Source organism: Pongo abelii, chromosome 10 (genome assembly GCF_028885655.2).
Source record: "Pongo abelii isolate AG06213 chromosome 10, NHGRI_mPonAbe1-v2.0_pri, whole genome shotgun sequence".
Classification (NCBI taxonomy): domain Eukaryota; kingdom Metazoa; phylum Chordata; class Mammalia; order Primates; family Hominidae; genus Pongo; species Pongo abelii.
The window spans coordinates 63,491,715-63,505,806 of NC_071995.2; the positions used below are offsets into that span (position 1 = coordinate 63,491,715).

Below are 14,092 nucleotides of genomic sequence, written 5' to 3' on the forward strand. Positions count from 1 at the left end.
GACTGAGGCTGTCCTGATGCCCAAAGGGAGTTTCTCAAGGTTGCAGAGGTGCTCTTAGCACTTTCCCTGGAAATCACATAACTTCAGATAAATATTAATACTCACGTGACCTCAGCTGTCCAAGTACCTGGATGAAGGAGGTTTAGAAATGACCTCAGTGCTAACTCTTTGTAGGGGGTGGAAATCATGGGGTTTTCTCATGACAGCAGAACTCAGATACAGACCTTAAAAGTAATTAAGTTACAACATTTAAAGCCAATGCTGTTTATTTTTACAGAGGGAGTTCAATGACTTGCTCCTGTTTTCTTGGCAGATTGGTCGTTGAAGGAAGAAACGATGAAGCCCCATCTGGTCATCAAAAAGGGACTTTTCGCTGTCTTAAAAAAATTTTATCATTATTTAATTAGAAATTAAAACACATTTATAATTGGAAAAATTAAATGTACTAATCATAGGCAATCTTAAAATACAGGAACATATAAAGAGGAAAAAATCAGTCCTAATCCATATTCCCCAGAGAAAATCACTGTGAATATTTTCCTGTATTTTTTTTCTGGTCTTTTATGTGTAAATATTTACATAATTGAGATCATACTAAACATACAGCTTTGTATCCTACTTTTTATTAATACATTCTAGGCATTTCTCTGTGTTATTAAACATTTTTCTGCAGATTGACTGAATAATGCCTCATTGTTCAAACATACCAAGACTAACCTGATCCTGCCCCATTGATAAACTAGGTTGCTTCCAGTTTTTCTCTCTTTAGATAATGGTCTGTGGATCATCTTTTATATCCATTTTTATGCATTTCTGATTATTGACTTAGGAGAGATTCTTGGAAGTATAACTGTGGCTATGTCAAACTCTTATAAGAGGCATTTCTCCCTTGAGTCTTTGTTTTCCCAAAACTCTGTGGATTGGTCCTCCTCTCCATCTGATTAAGTTGCTAGAATCAACAGGATAGAAAACATGCCCTCTCACAGATTTCTGGGTTTTCTTTGATCTCAAGAGCATGTGCTGTGTCAAGCATGCTTGGGTTTCCAGGCTGGTGCTCTCAGGATCTGGGCTATGGAGCCTGATTACCATGACTCCCAGCATCGCCTTGGCAAATACCTTCCTGAGTTCAGCCTGGGCAGAAGGTGACACATACTCCCTCCTCCCCAGTCCTATACTGCCTTCCAGCCTTGGCCCAGGCAGCGCGACAAGCACTTCCTCTCTGTTTTCGTGATGCTTCTAGCGGCACAGTCAGCCTGGGGGCTCTGCCAGCTCAGGAGACACAAGCCTGGACTCTGAGGGATTGAGGAGAACCTCGTTAATGCGAATCCCCTGCTTCAGCCCTAGCCTTCGGCTCTCCTTTCCCCTTGGAACCACAAGGAATGAACTGCCTGCTCCTCTTTACACAGCCTCCACCTGTTGCTTCAGACAGGTATCCTCGACATGGCCTCGCCCCACTCTGAGAGCAGGGGAAACAGAAGTCAGTCTCATATTCTCACCCCCCTGAGCACAGGGAGGCTTTCTAAGGGTCTGTATCTCTAACAAAAACAGGAAACAGGCAAGGCATAAGAAGCCTTCCCCTTCACCCTGTTTCCTTCTTTTTCCCTTAGACCACCTAGGCAAGGAGAATTACTCCCCTAGAGATAATAATGGCACTCTGGAGATGTGAAGGCCTGAAATCGCCTACAAGACTGGTTGGGGAAAACCCAGACTCGATTGTCTTCCTGGTGTCTCCTCACAAGAGTGGGTGGGGTGTGCCGGAATGAAGGGGCCATGAGGGAAGCTGAGGCCTGGGCTGTAGAGATGAGAGGCTCTGCCATGAGGGTGGAAAAGGCTGGTATTGGGGATTACACTTTTTGGTGCTTTCCTGCTCTTTCTTTCCTTCGCCTTCTCTGCCTGTCCTGGTGTGTGTAGACCTGAGGGGCAGGGTTCCCAGGCAGCTGCACAGAACACTGCACAGAGAGAAGGCAAGGCAAGAGTGGGGAGATGGGGTGGCAATTTCACACATTAGCAGTCTGGGAGGAGTTCCTTCTAGAACTCAGCAGAGCAGACACACAGGTACTTAGTCATTATTGCTGTTATTACGTAAGGAATAGGCGGAAGACATTGCTTGCCCCCCTTCGTGGATAGAAATATCAGTTCCTGCCTGAAACACATATCCATGATGGGCATGAGGGAGAACTAGGAGGAAGATAGCAATGATGAAGAGAAAGATGATGTCGAGTTTTATCTGTGCCAGGTAATGCGCCAACACTATAAATAAAAGTCTTTACTTATCATCCCCACCACAACTCTGTGCAGTGGACATGGTTTTCACCTTGCAGATGAGAAAGTTGAAACACAGATTCAAACAGGCTTGCCTGAAGCCACTGACTGGTAAACCCTAGACAAGACCCATGCACAGTGTCCCTCCATGACATTAGATTTAGCAGCTCCTCGCAAAGCAGGAAAGCCAGGAGTGGCAAAGGTGTATGAAAATGAGAAAGACATCACCTTTACTTTTCAAAGGCTTGTAGACCACTGATATTTCCAGATGCTCTCCTCATTTTCATTTCCTCCCTGCATTGCATCCATCCATTTGACATCAAAGCCCCTTAGGATTTGAAAGCCTTATGATTTGTTTTTCTCCACTGGGTCACTGTCTTCTGCAAGGAGGCACCGAGTCCCTGGTCACTTGGCCAGTGTGCTCATTGACTTTCCAAAGGGCAGGGTGGAGACAAAGGCAAAAACATAGAGAAGTGCCACGTGGCCATCCAGTGTAGGTCTGGGTCTGGTTTTCTTTGGATGTAGAGCTTGGCATTCAATCCATGGGCATTCATGCTTCTATGGGAAGTTAGGATTCCTCTGGGCACCTCAGCAAGACTTGCTCTCCTGCTTGCTGCTAGTACCAAGGTCAGACATATCCCTCTGGAGCTTGGCCTATGATTTTCATTCTGTGAATATCAACCCTAAGAATTTCACAGCCACATTTTTCACTATCCAACAGTGTCTCCCTGACACAGCACATCCGTCCAATACATAGCTGCTTCCCTCAGCCTTTTCTCCCTTTTCAGGCTTCCCACATGGGTTATTCTGCAGAGGGAGATAAACTCAGTTCAGTTATTTCTCTGTCTCAACTCTTATGCTGGTCACCTCCTAGTGCCCCCATGAGGGGAGACGCACTGCTTTCTTCCTTGCCTTCTGCAGCATTTCCAACTGCCTTTGAATTTTTATCACTTATACTTTTGAATTGCACTTTTTGCCAGTCTAACTCTTCATGTTGGCATCTGTATTCTGATTTTGTCTGGCTCTGGGGCCAGGTTGTCCAAGCCTTGTTTTTTTCTATTTTGACTGGAGACATCATTTTGTCTATTGTTCAATTCGGTGTATGCAGTCGCCCCTCAGTATCTGCAGAGGATTAGTTCCAGGACCCCCTGCAGATACCAAAATCTGTAGACGTTCAAGTCTCAGATACAAAATGGCACAGTATTTCCATATCACCTACTCACATCCTCCAGTATATGTTAAATCATCTCGTGAATGCTACGTAAAGTAATTATTGTGTTATATTGTTTTTATTTGTATTTTTTATTGTTTTGCTTTTTTTGTTTCTGAATATTTTCTATCTGCAATTGGTTGAATCTGCAGATAGGGAACACGTGAATGTGGAGGGCTGACTGTACCTTGAATGCTGTGACTTTAACGTCCAAGCACAGTTAAATGTAGCTGGGACACTTTTCCAGTGGAGCTCATGGGGCGTTGGATGAGAAAGACATTCAGATGGAGGCATGCTCTGGAAGAAAATGCGGGTGAGAGCCCCAGCCCAGAGTTGACCTTGTCATTGGTTATAAATGAGCTCAAGTCTCTGCTTCAGTGCTGGGGATGACATGTTTTAGAAGACCTGGAGAGGAAGGGAGATTCCTCAAGGCATCGTGGATTCAATCCAGATGCAAGGGAAGGTCTCTGGGAATTCCCTGCGATCTGTGCTTTGCCTGAGAGGTTTCCAAGAGACATTATCTCAGTACATTCTGTTTTAATAAAGAACATTTAAGGAGACGACATCTGGGGAGCATGTGCAGCCTACAGAGTTGCTATAGGTAAAAAAAAAAAAAAGAAAAAAAATTCTTTCTGTTCATGGTAAATCCACAATTGCTTGGCCAATGTGGATTTATTGCCACTAAATCTTCTCTGCTCATGGTAAGAGGTTCAGGTTGAGTAGTAACAATCCCCCCTCTGTAATGGTTCATGTGAGTACAACTGGTGTGCTGTTGCCGGCTGTCCTGCTCTGATTCCTGGCTGGGTGGGGTGGTGCCTTGAATGTTACCTACATTTGTCCAGCGACAAGTTTCCTCCATGTGTGGGAAACACCAACACTGTGTCAGTGGCACACCAACATCTCATTGTATTCTTTGCCGATTTTGTCAGATGAGGACTGTTACCATCAAAGTTCTCCTTAGAACTTTGAAACAAACTTTCACCCCTAAAAACAAGAACCTTATCACGAAATCTGTTACCTATCTATTTTCTCTCTCTTCCTAGAGACAGTATATTATTCCCTGTCCTGCCCCCCAATTGTATCTAGAGGGATTGTTGACAGTTTCTACTCATAACCTAGCTACTTACCAAAGGAAAGAAAGGTGATCTGATGAAGCACATTGCATCTTATTCTAGCTTTGGAGAAAATCTTTTTTAAAACCAGGAAGCATCCTGGATTGGAAGGTCATAGACATTATTATTATTATTATTATTATTATTATTATTATTTATTTATTTTATTTTTTTATTTTTTTAGCCAAGATGTATACCCTGGCTAAATCTCTTACTTCTGGTTTTTTGTTTTATTTTGTTTTTCCTCATTATAAAGTTAAGAGTTTAGACCAGGTGATCTTTTTAACAGATCCCTTTTCCATTCTAAATGCCAAAGATGCTTCTCTAAATAGTGTCTGCAAAAACACTGCTTGGATTGCACAGAGTTCATTTTCCTTTGGAGACATATAAAGTCAAACAATGGCAACACTTTAGTGCACGTATTGTCCCTCCTTTATGATGCTTCATCCAATTGACAACTAGCTCCTACCAAACAGTCAGACTTCTAAAACTATGCAGCATATGCCTAGGGTTTTACTTTTTAAATGAACTACAAAGTCATGATAATGAACATTTATTGAGCATGTACTAAGCCTTCAGATGTAAAATCACTTTTGATTAAATCCTTACAAATATTTTCTGAGGTAGGTTCTATTATTTATCCCCATCTTACAGGTAAGCAAACTAAAATATGAAGCTGATAAATAACTTGCTTGAGGTCATATAACAACATGATAGATCTGGGATTCCAATGCTGGCAGTCTCACACCTGAGTCTGCCCAGGTTCATTCCAGGAAAATGCTTTTGTTTGGTTTCATTTTTCCACAGCCTCAATTATCTTAGGGTCTCTTTTGAAGGTGTTTTCAAGCATGATGCATTTCCCAAATGTTAGAGGCTACAACTTATATATAAGTCTTGCAGATATGATTTAACTCAAGTTATATGCAAATCTCTTTCTACGTATACCAAACAATATATAGGAGCCCAGAAGGAATAAGCTTGGCAGTGAGTTTCCTAGAAAGAACCACAGAAAGAGATGATTGCCAGTACTGGTGGATATTGATTCAGACACTGACTCAGGTTGTATGCCCTAGTAGGAGGGCCTGGCCTTTTCCCTGGGCCTCTGGCCATAACCTCCTTCAGATCTTAAAAAGACACTAAGCATTGCTTGTCATCATGAATGAGAAATATCGCCTGGTTACCCAGAGGGAGACCAACTGGTGAATCCTTTAGCCGTGACATGAGGATATGGCTCCAGCTGGAGTCTCTCCTCCTGCTTCTGTACTTAGCTCATCCTGGTTTAACCAAAACCCAAAACAACCCTCTCCAAGGGCTCTTCCCTGGCTCAGGGACACTCTATTTTAAGAAACACTCACCGCGCCTAGTACTTTGCATGGTACATTATAAGCACTCAGTAAATATTTGTTACTTCATGGCAAAATAGATCAATTCAGCAGTGATTTTTCACTTTTCAAAAAGATTCACTGCAGGGTTCCTTTAAATGGCCGGCTCCCCTGGTGCATTTAAAATGCAATTTGATTTATAGGAATTCAATGTACATGGTTCTGCAGGGCCACATCAATCGTGTAAAGTGAGCCGCATGTGCTGCTGGGCTCCCACTGACGAGCGCGTTGGCAGCTCTCCTCCATCGGCTTGGAATGCACACAAGCCTTGGGTCTGCTCTCCCCGCTTTTATCACAAAGGGGCTCATTTTGTGAATGAACAGCCACTGCCAACAGCGTGATGGTATTTTCAGTGACCTTTGCCCGGGGATTGGATTCCCGCCCAGCAGGGAGACAAGGCCTTAGGAAAAGGTTAGTTCATTGACGGCCGGGGCCTGCTGGGCTGAGGTCTGGGGAGGGAAAGGCTCAGAGAACTTTTCCTTTTTTGTGAATCACCTAAAGAAGCCACCCTTCCCGCCTGGCCTGTGCCGCTTCCTCTCTTTGTCTCGGCATATTGGATTCTGTTCAGCAGGGTGGTTTTATAGCTCCTGCTGCTCCTGCTCCTGATTTTTTTTTTTTTGTAACTGTGAATAATAGCCCAGTTTTGCCTTGCTGTTTCCCAATAGCAATTCTGGGGTCCTTGTCAGCTTCCGCCCCCTCCTCTCCACCCCCTTTCCTCCTCCTCCTCCTCCTCATAACCACAGCCTTTTCAGTTTGATGTTTTTAGATATCAAAGGAAGGTCTCTAGGAACCCTGCAACTAAAGACTTTAATGAGGACCATGCCCAAGAAATCCTGGCTGCCAAAGACATGATGATGATTTATGTCGCTCACTCACTCCCTAACAGCAAGAGGACTATTTGTAAAAATAAAAAAGCTGCTCATATGGAATTAAACAAGAGCATAGCTGCTTCCTTCCAGACCCCAGGAGCTTAACAAAGAGCATCCACACTCCTCTCCAGCAGCACATGGCTCAGGGCCGGTATTAGTCTTCCTGTCATATAAAGCTCAATCCTGTTAGCACAGGCAGCAGTGCACACTCTCCCTATCGGCGGACCTCAAAAGGCACATTTCTGAGGACCGCACAAAATGTGCACGAGGATGTAGGCACAGGCTCAGGCCTATGCTGAGCCGTGGAAGGGTGGTGTGAGTCCAGAGGCTAGCAGAGCCACTGAGTTGCTGCTGGCGGCAGGCTGAGGCTGGCAGTAGGCATTTGCCATCCCCTGTTTGTTCCTGGCATCAGATAGTTGAGTGACATGGATGCCAACTGGGTTCTGGCCAGCTCAGTGGAGAGAGCTCTGGAGGAAGAAACCCCTCATGCCTGCATTTCCTTATCTGTCAAATGGGTTACCTCTTAGTGTTGTTGTGGATGGTGATGAGATCATACATAGAAAACACGTAGCATCATATTGGTAAGTGCTAATTATTATTTTTAATTATTGCTATTATTAGTATTCTGTACTGTAGCTGCCATGAAATGGTGATACTCAGACCCCTTGCTTCAGGGAGAGTGATGGAGAGTAGCTGGCTGATGACCCCAGCTGCCAAACTCTAAGTCCACAACCACATTCTCACCATGTTACTCTGCTTGACCCAAGGTCATGCTTCCTGTGGGCTGCTCCAGGCCATTGATGGAGCGTGGTATGGATGCCAACACAAGCTCATTCAATGAGAGCTAGGACTCCTCCAGCAGCAACTTTAGCTCAAAGACTTCCCATCAGCCTGGCAGCAGCTCCTGGGAATTGTGCTACAGCCTGCGACTTTCTCCTACCTTGTTCCCCTTCTGTCCTCCCCTCCCTCTCCCTGTGTATTCTGCTCATCTTCCTTTCAATCTTTTCTTTCCCACATACACTTCCCTCAGTAAACCTCTTATGTGTCTAAATCCCTGTCTTGGTGTCTGCTTCTTGGAGGACCTGAAGTTACACACATAGTGACTGGGCTTTCTACCACGGCTGTACTGTATTAGTACTAACACCTTCTTAGATACATGCACCATTGTTCACTCTTAGTCATTCAACATTGGATAAATGTGTCATGGGTGCTTGATGCCAGGGACACAGAGATTGTTCTTCTTACGGACAAGGTATACACTGATAGACAGATACGTAAATCATCACAGTGATATGGTCAGTGTTCAAGTAAATGCATGTATAAGGAATGCAAGAATCCAGAGGAGAAAGTGGATTTTTCTGCCAGGGTGGGAGAGTGGGTGGGAGATAGACAGGGACGGCTTCATTAAGAAGGGGATTTGAACTCAGGCAAAAGGCACAAGCCACATGCTGTCACTCCCTGTCTTCACTGTAGTCCAATGAGGAAGTAAAAAAGAAAGAACAGCCCGGAAGAGATGTGACATTATGCTCTTTCATGGGCTTTTTCTCGCTTCTTTTACCTCTTCCTCCAATGACTGTAAAGGAGCAGTAATTATCCCAGGGATCTGAGACATAATCCTCCTTTCAGAGTTGAAGGAGGCACAAATGTCATGAGCTTTTCCCCAGTGGGAAGGCAACTCCTGGACAGGCAAGTGGGTGCAAGAAGTTGCTGTGGCAGCAGGAGAGCAGTAGGGCCATGAACTGTAGGCTTCGGAGATGGGGTTATTGCTAAACCAGGGCTCACTCAGCCTGGCCCCAGATCCAGCCTCAAGAGTCTAATGTGGATCTGTTATGCATGGATTGTACCCCTTCCCATCCCCTTACAAAAAATTCATCTGCTGAGGTCTTAACCCCTAGTATCTCACAATGTGGCTGTATTTGTAATTGCCTTTAAAAAGGTAATTAAGTTAAAGTAAGGGTTTAGGGCTCATTAGGGTGGGTTCTAATTCAATGTGACTAGTGTCCTTATGAGGAATAGAAATTTGGACACAGAGGCATAGACAGAGGGAAGACAGTGTGAAGAGAGAAGATGTCCATCCATAAGCCAAAAACAGAGTCCTGGAACAGATCCTTCCCTTCAGAAGGAACCAACCTTGCCAACACCTTGAACTCAGAATTCCAGCTTCCAGAACTGTGTGAAATAAATTTCAGTTGTTTGGGTCACTCAGTTGGTTGTACTTTGTTATGGCAATTCCAGCAAACTAATGCAGGGTTCCTCCATCTCCCCTTATTGTGGATGGGATCTGGCCCAACTCTGCTTAGAACCTTAACACAGAGTGGTGAGCAGGGAAAGATGGCATTTTTGTTTCCCAGAGAACTGGATATTAACCTTTGACTACAGGAGAGGGAGCAGGAGTTGTGAGGCCTGAGGAAAAGCAGAAAGTGGAGCTTACCAGTGAGGACTTGGTCATGCAAGATGCAGGAGAATTCACTAAAGAACGCAGGTCCCTGATGTCTCAAAACAAAAATGGGAAAGATACATTTTTGCCCCCCTGATTTGAATGCTCAGATGCTGTTGGAGAGGAGGACAAGTTGTTCTGCAGAACTAAAGAAAGAGATGGGTCATCTGATAAGGCTCACAGTAGACGGCTTGCACAGCAGTCCAACAGGAAGAAAAATGAGGAGCGGGACATGCTTAGGGACTAGAACCTAAACAGCAACTCATATAAAGCCTTCACTTTGTCCCCTGAGGAAACTGACATGGGAATTCATGAGAAAGGACAGAGTGACCCCTCAAACTCCCATCTTGACGTTGCTGAAAAGGAAGGCTTCACTGGCCCTGGGTCAGAACCAAGAAACATGAGCAGTTTTAACTTGTAGGGTGTGATGTGACAGTCCAGTCACTTTCCCAGGGGCAAATCAAGTCATATTGTGATAGATACTACATTATAACAAGTCATGTCTGTTGAGGAGCTAACCCATGTCTGAGGCAGGGGCTGCAATATCTTAATGCCCAGACCAATTCCCTAAAGTAAAATGTTCCATGAATTTGCCTTATTCACTCCAGTGTCTTTCGACACTGAGGGGTAGTTTCCTGCTAAAGCCTTTCCTTTTTCATTTTTATGTAAATAAGAGAAATGTGTGGGGTTGCTAAGGATAAATCTTCCCCACCCAAACATAAACATTTAATGCACATGCCTCATGTTAATGTACCTGGGGAGGAACCAAGGTGCCCAGTGTGCCCAGCATGACATTAGGCCTCTCTCCTTCAACTTAACTTGTGGAGCCCCCTTCTTGCCCCCACATGCCCAGTGCATAGAGGAGTAGGACAAGTAACAAACCACAAAAGATGAGAGAGAGTTAGGGTCTAAATTAAACAGCTAGCATCTCCACCCCCACCCAGGCAGGGGGAGGCAGCTCAGAGAATCCATACCCCCTGTGAGAAGCAGCAATGATAGAAGGAGAAGCCTCCAAGGAGTGCAAAGGGTAATGCTGGGGTCTCCAGGAGTAGCAAGGAGCTACCCAGCTTCAGGAGTGACAATGGTAGAAGCCACAGCAGAATATAGGGGACTCCAGTGTCAGTTGCAGCTGCAGAATGATAGTCACTTCTCACGGAAATTTATTCCATATTGAGCACCTTCTATGTGCTAGGAGAGAATAACTGAGTCATGAGCCCCAGGGAGTAGAGAGCCAAAAGGATCAGCCTTGAGAGCTGCCTGTGGTCTGTGAAGTTGAGTGACTGGCACTGCCCACCTGAACTAGCCCGGGGAAAAGCTATTCTTCTTCTCTTCCTCTCTTAACAATGTCTTTTCCTGTAACCTTCAGGAACATTTTCAGGTAGCAAAAGCCCTAGCTTGTATTTCCAAACCTGTTTTTGGAGTAGCAGAAGTGGGCATTTCCATTTCGGTATCTTGCTGGCATTGTAGACTCCTCACTTTCCCCAGCCACTTCTCCTCATCCCTTCCCTCCACAGACAAAACCCCAAATCATCTCCCTAACATAACACTGTTCTTCCCTTCAAAGCTTCAGTCTTCTTTGATTCTTCCCTCTTCTTTCTAGCCTAGTCAACTTTCATGTTATTTTCAACTGCCTATGTAAGGTGCATGGAATATATGTTTTCCTTCTCATTCCAGCTGTCCATCACTGTCCCTTCCATTATCAATCCCCAAATCCACTACTGTAACAGTCTCCTAACTGGTCTTCTTACTTCCCTGCAAATTGCTCCTCTGGTCTTTAAACTTTCCTCCATGATTCCCACTGGCAAATTCCCTTTGAAATGGTAGCCCCAATGCCACTACTTCCTCCATGAATCCTTCATAATATGCCCAGTGGGAATATGCACTCTCTCTCTTCTGAAATCATACAACCAAGATTTCTCTTAATTTGTGCACATGAAGATGCACACCAGGCTTAGATTACGTCCTCTGTTCTCTATACAGATCTATCTCACATCTTACTTGACTTTACCTAGATAACCTATAGGCACCTCCAATCAACATGTCCAAAAGAGAAATCTTGACTTTCCCCTCTCAAAACTTGATAATCTACCAATCTTTCCCATTTTGTAAATGGCAGCACCATCCTATTTGTCGAATTAAAAAACTGTTGATTTATCATTGATTCTTCTCTGTCACAACCATCCTCTATGCTCTTTCCACACCTCACTACCCCCCACTAAGAAGTAAAGTCTATCTTCCATCTGCTAAAATCTGGACTGACCTGTAATTGCTTTGACCAACAGAATATAGCAAAAGATACATTGTACCAATTCTATGCCTTTCCTTTAAGAGGACTGGCAGCTTCTACTTCCTGGATCACTCAATCTTGGGATGCTTCTAGGAACGCAGCATAAAATATGTACTGATTTTACCACCTTCCCATCACTTCTGCTGCAGTCCTAGTGCAAACTAACGTCTTGCAGAATTATTGCCATTGCCTCATAAAGGATCTCCCTCTTAAAGTGGTTTATAGAAAATGTAAATCAGATCATGTCATTTACCTGCTTAACACTATCCAATGGCTTCTCAATACGCTTAGAATACAATCCAAATTGTTTACTCTGTCCTACAAGGTTCTTTGTTCTGGCCCCTGCCACACCCCTGACTTTGTTTCCTACTACTTTCTTCCGTGCTTAGCCTGCTAATTTGCCCATTCCTTGAATACATCATACATGCTCAGGACCTTGGCTCTTCTTCCTCCTGTCTGGGACACTCTTTCCTGAATCTTTGCAGGACTAATCTTTTCTCTTCATTCATATCCTAATTCATGTCACCTTCCCCGAGAGGCCTTCCCTGACCATCCATTACAGAACAGTACCCTTGTTCACCTCACCTTACCTGCTTAGTTTTCTTTAGAACATTCAACACTGGATGAAATTCTCAACTAATTCGCTTCGTTGTTTTTGTCTCTTCTCACCTTGAACGTGAGCTCTATAAAAGCAGGAACCTTGTCTGTTCAGCTAACAAACTTTTACCATAAATGGCTCTTGAAAATTATGCCACCTTTGGTGTCCAGCTTCCAAATTAGTCCACAAAGAGTCTTTCCTTGCATAGTCTGTTCCCACACTGAACAGGGATGTCACCAATATGATATCTCAGAAATGATGAAAAAAACTTCCAAGGCTAGGTCATAAAAGACTTTGTGATGCTTGCCTTGTTTTTATACATGACTCACTTTGGGAAAAGCCAGCTGCCATGCTGTAAGGACACTCAAGCTGTCTATGGAGAAGTCGATTTGTTGAGAACCTGAGGCCTTCTGTCAGCATTCAGTATCAACTCGGCAGTCATATGAACATGACATTTTGGAAATGGGTCCTCAATCCCTAGTTGAGCCTTTATGACTGCAGCCCCAACTTGGCATCAAAGATAAATGCAATATAGTCCCTGACCTCAAGCTGCTCAAAATTTAGGGAGAGAGAAGTTCGGGGTGGGGAAGAGTTAAATGATTTCATAGAAGAGGAAAGGGAGCATGGTGCTGGGAATGATTTGACTCCACCACAGGAAAGAGGGATTAGAGGAAGCATCCAGTGGAAGGGATGCTTGGGTTAGAGCCTGAAGAACAAATGTTAGTTATTAATGAATGTTGGTTGACATTGCCTCCAAGACACTGTTGGCTTCGGCTCTGGAATTGTTCTTGAGATTGAATTATCTTTTTTCACGGATGGAATGTTCAAATTAATGAGAAAAAAGAATGAATGAAGACTTGAGCACTGACCCCAAGGCTGGGAAGAATTCATTCCTCATGCATCCTAGATTACTTCAAAGAAGATGAACAGAACGGATTATCAATAGTAATTACTTCTTGAGTTTTTTCCTTTTCCTTTATAACTTTGCTAAAGCAATATTCTGTTAAGGCCTCTCAAAGGTATAGGAGACTGTCAGTTGGTTGTTATGACTGAAATGGAAGGGCCAGAAGCATTTTTAGAGGTACCCAAGTGCATAAGGTACAACTATTAGGTAATGAGTTGGAATTTTAACAGTCCTGAGCACATACATCTTAATGAGCATGGTCCCCCAGGGAGGAGTTCAGCCCCTTATTCCAATGATTTTGCCATTACTGAAAACATTCTGAGAATGCATGTCTCTCTGGAAATTGTCTTCAAACCTCCAGTACATTCTTTTGAATTGCCTTGATGATGGTAAATCGTAGTCCTTTAAGTCTGAATTCTTATGTGCAGCAAGTAATTTTCCAGGCTATACCAGCCTGAGGGAATAGTCAAATGATAAGACAATGACATAAGTCCATTACTTCCAGCTCAGCTCCACCAGCTGGTTTGCTGGAATTCTGACCTACCTCATTCTGCCTCCAGGTGTATGTTTGGGGAGTGGGGAGCAACATTGGGAAGGAGAGAGGGCAGATTGGAGATTTTTTTTTTTAACAAATGGGCTTATTTAAATTTATGTATTAATTTTTCTTCATAACTATTCCATTTTCTGGCAGTCAGTTTCAGTCCATTCAGTGGGACCCTCGCTGTATCAAGGTGGTACTTTCTGGAGACAATCCATGTGGTAGTTTGTCTTCAAAGCAGGCTGGCGTCAATTTCTTCCCTCCCTCTATGCTCTTTCCACTGCCCCACTCCCCACCCCAATGAAGAAGTGAAGTCTGTCTTCCATCTGCTAAAATCTGGGATGACCTGTGATAGTTTTGACCAGCAGAATATAGCAAAAGGGACAATTCTTTGCCTTTCCTTTAAGAGGACTAGCAGCTTCTACTTCCTATATCTTGGATCATTCAATCTTGATACTTCTCCTAGGAACCCAGCCACCGAACTATGAAAAAC

The 14,092-nt window shown here is 43.9% G+C and overlaps 1 long non-coding RNA gene across 1 annotated transcript; it reads right to left on the reverse strand.

Moving 5' to 3' along the window:
- Nucleotides 1-263: 263 nt before the first annotated feature.
- LOC129049145 (uncharacterized) lies at nt 264-12,649 on the reverse strand. Its single transcript, XR_008511974.2, has 3 exons — nt 12,150-12,649; nt 9,267-9,418; nt 264-377 (listed from the first exon to the last, which is right to left on the reverse strand). It is a non-coding gene; the product is annotated as an uncharacterized LOC129049145 (long non-coding RNA).
- Nucleotides 12,650-14,092: the final 1,443 nt, after the last annotated feature.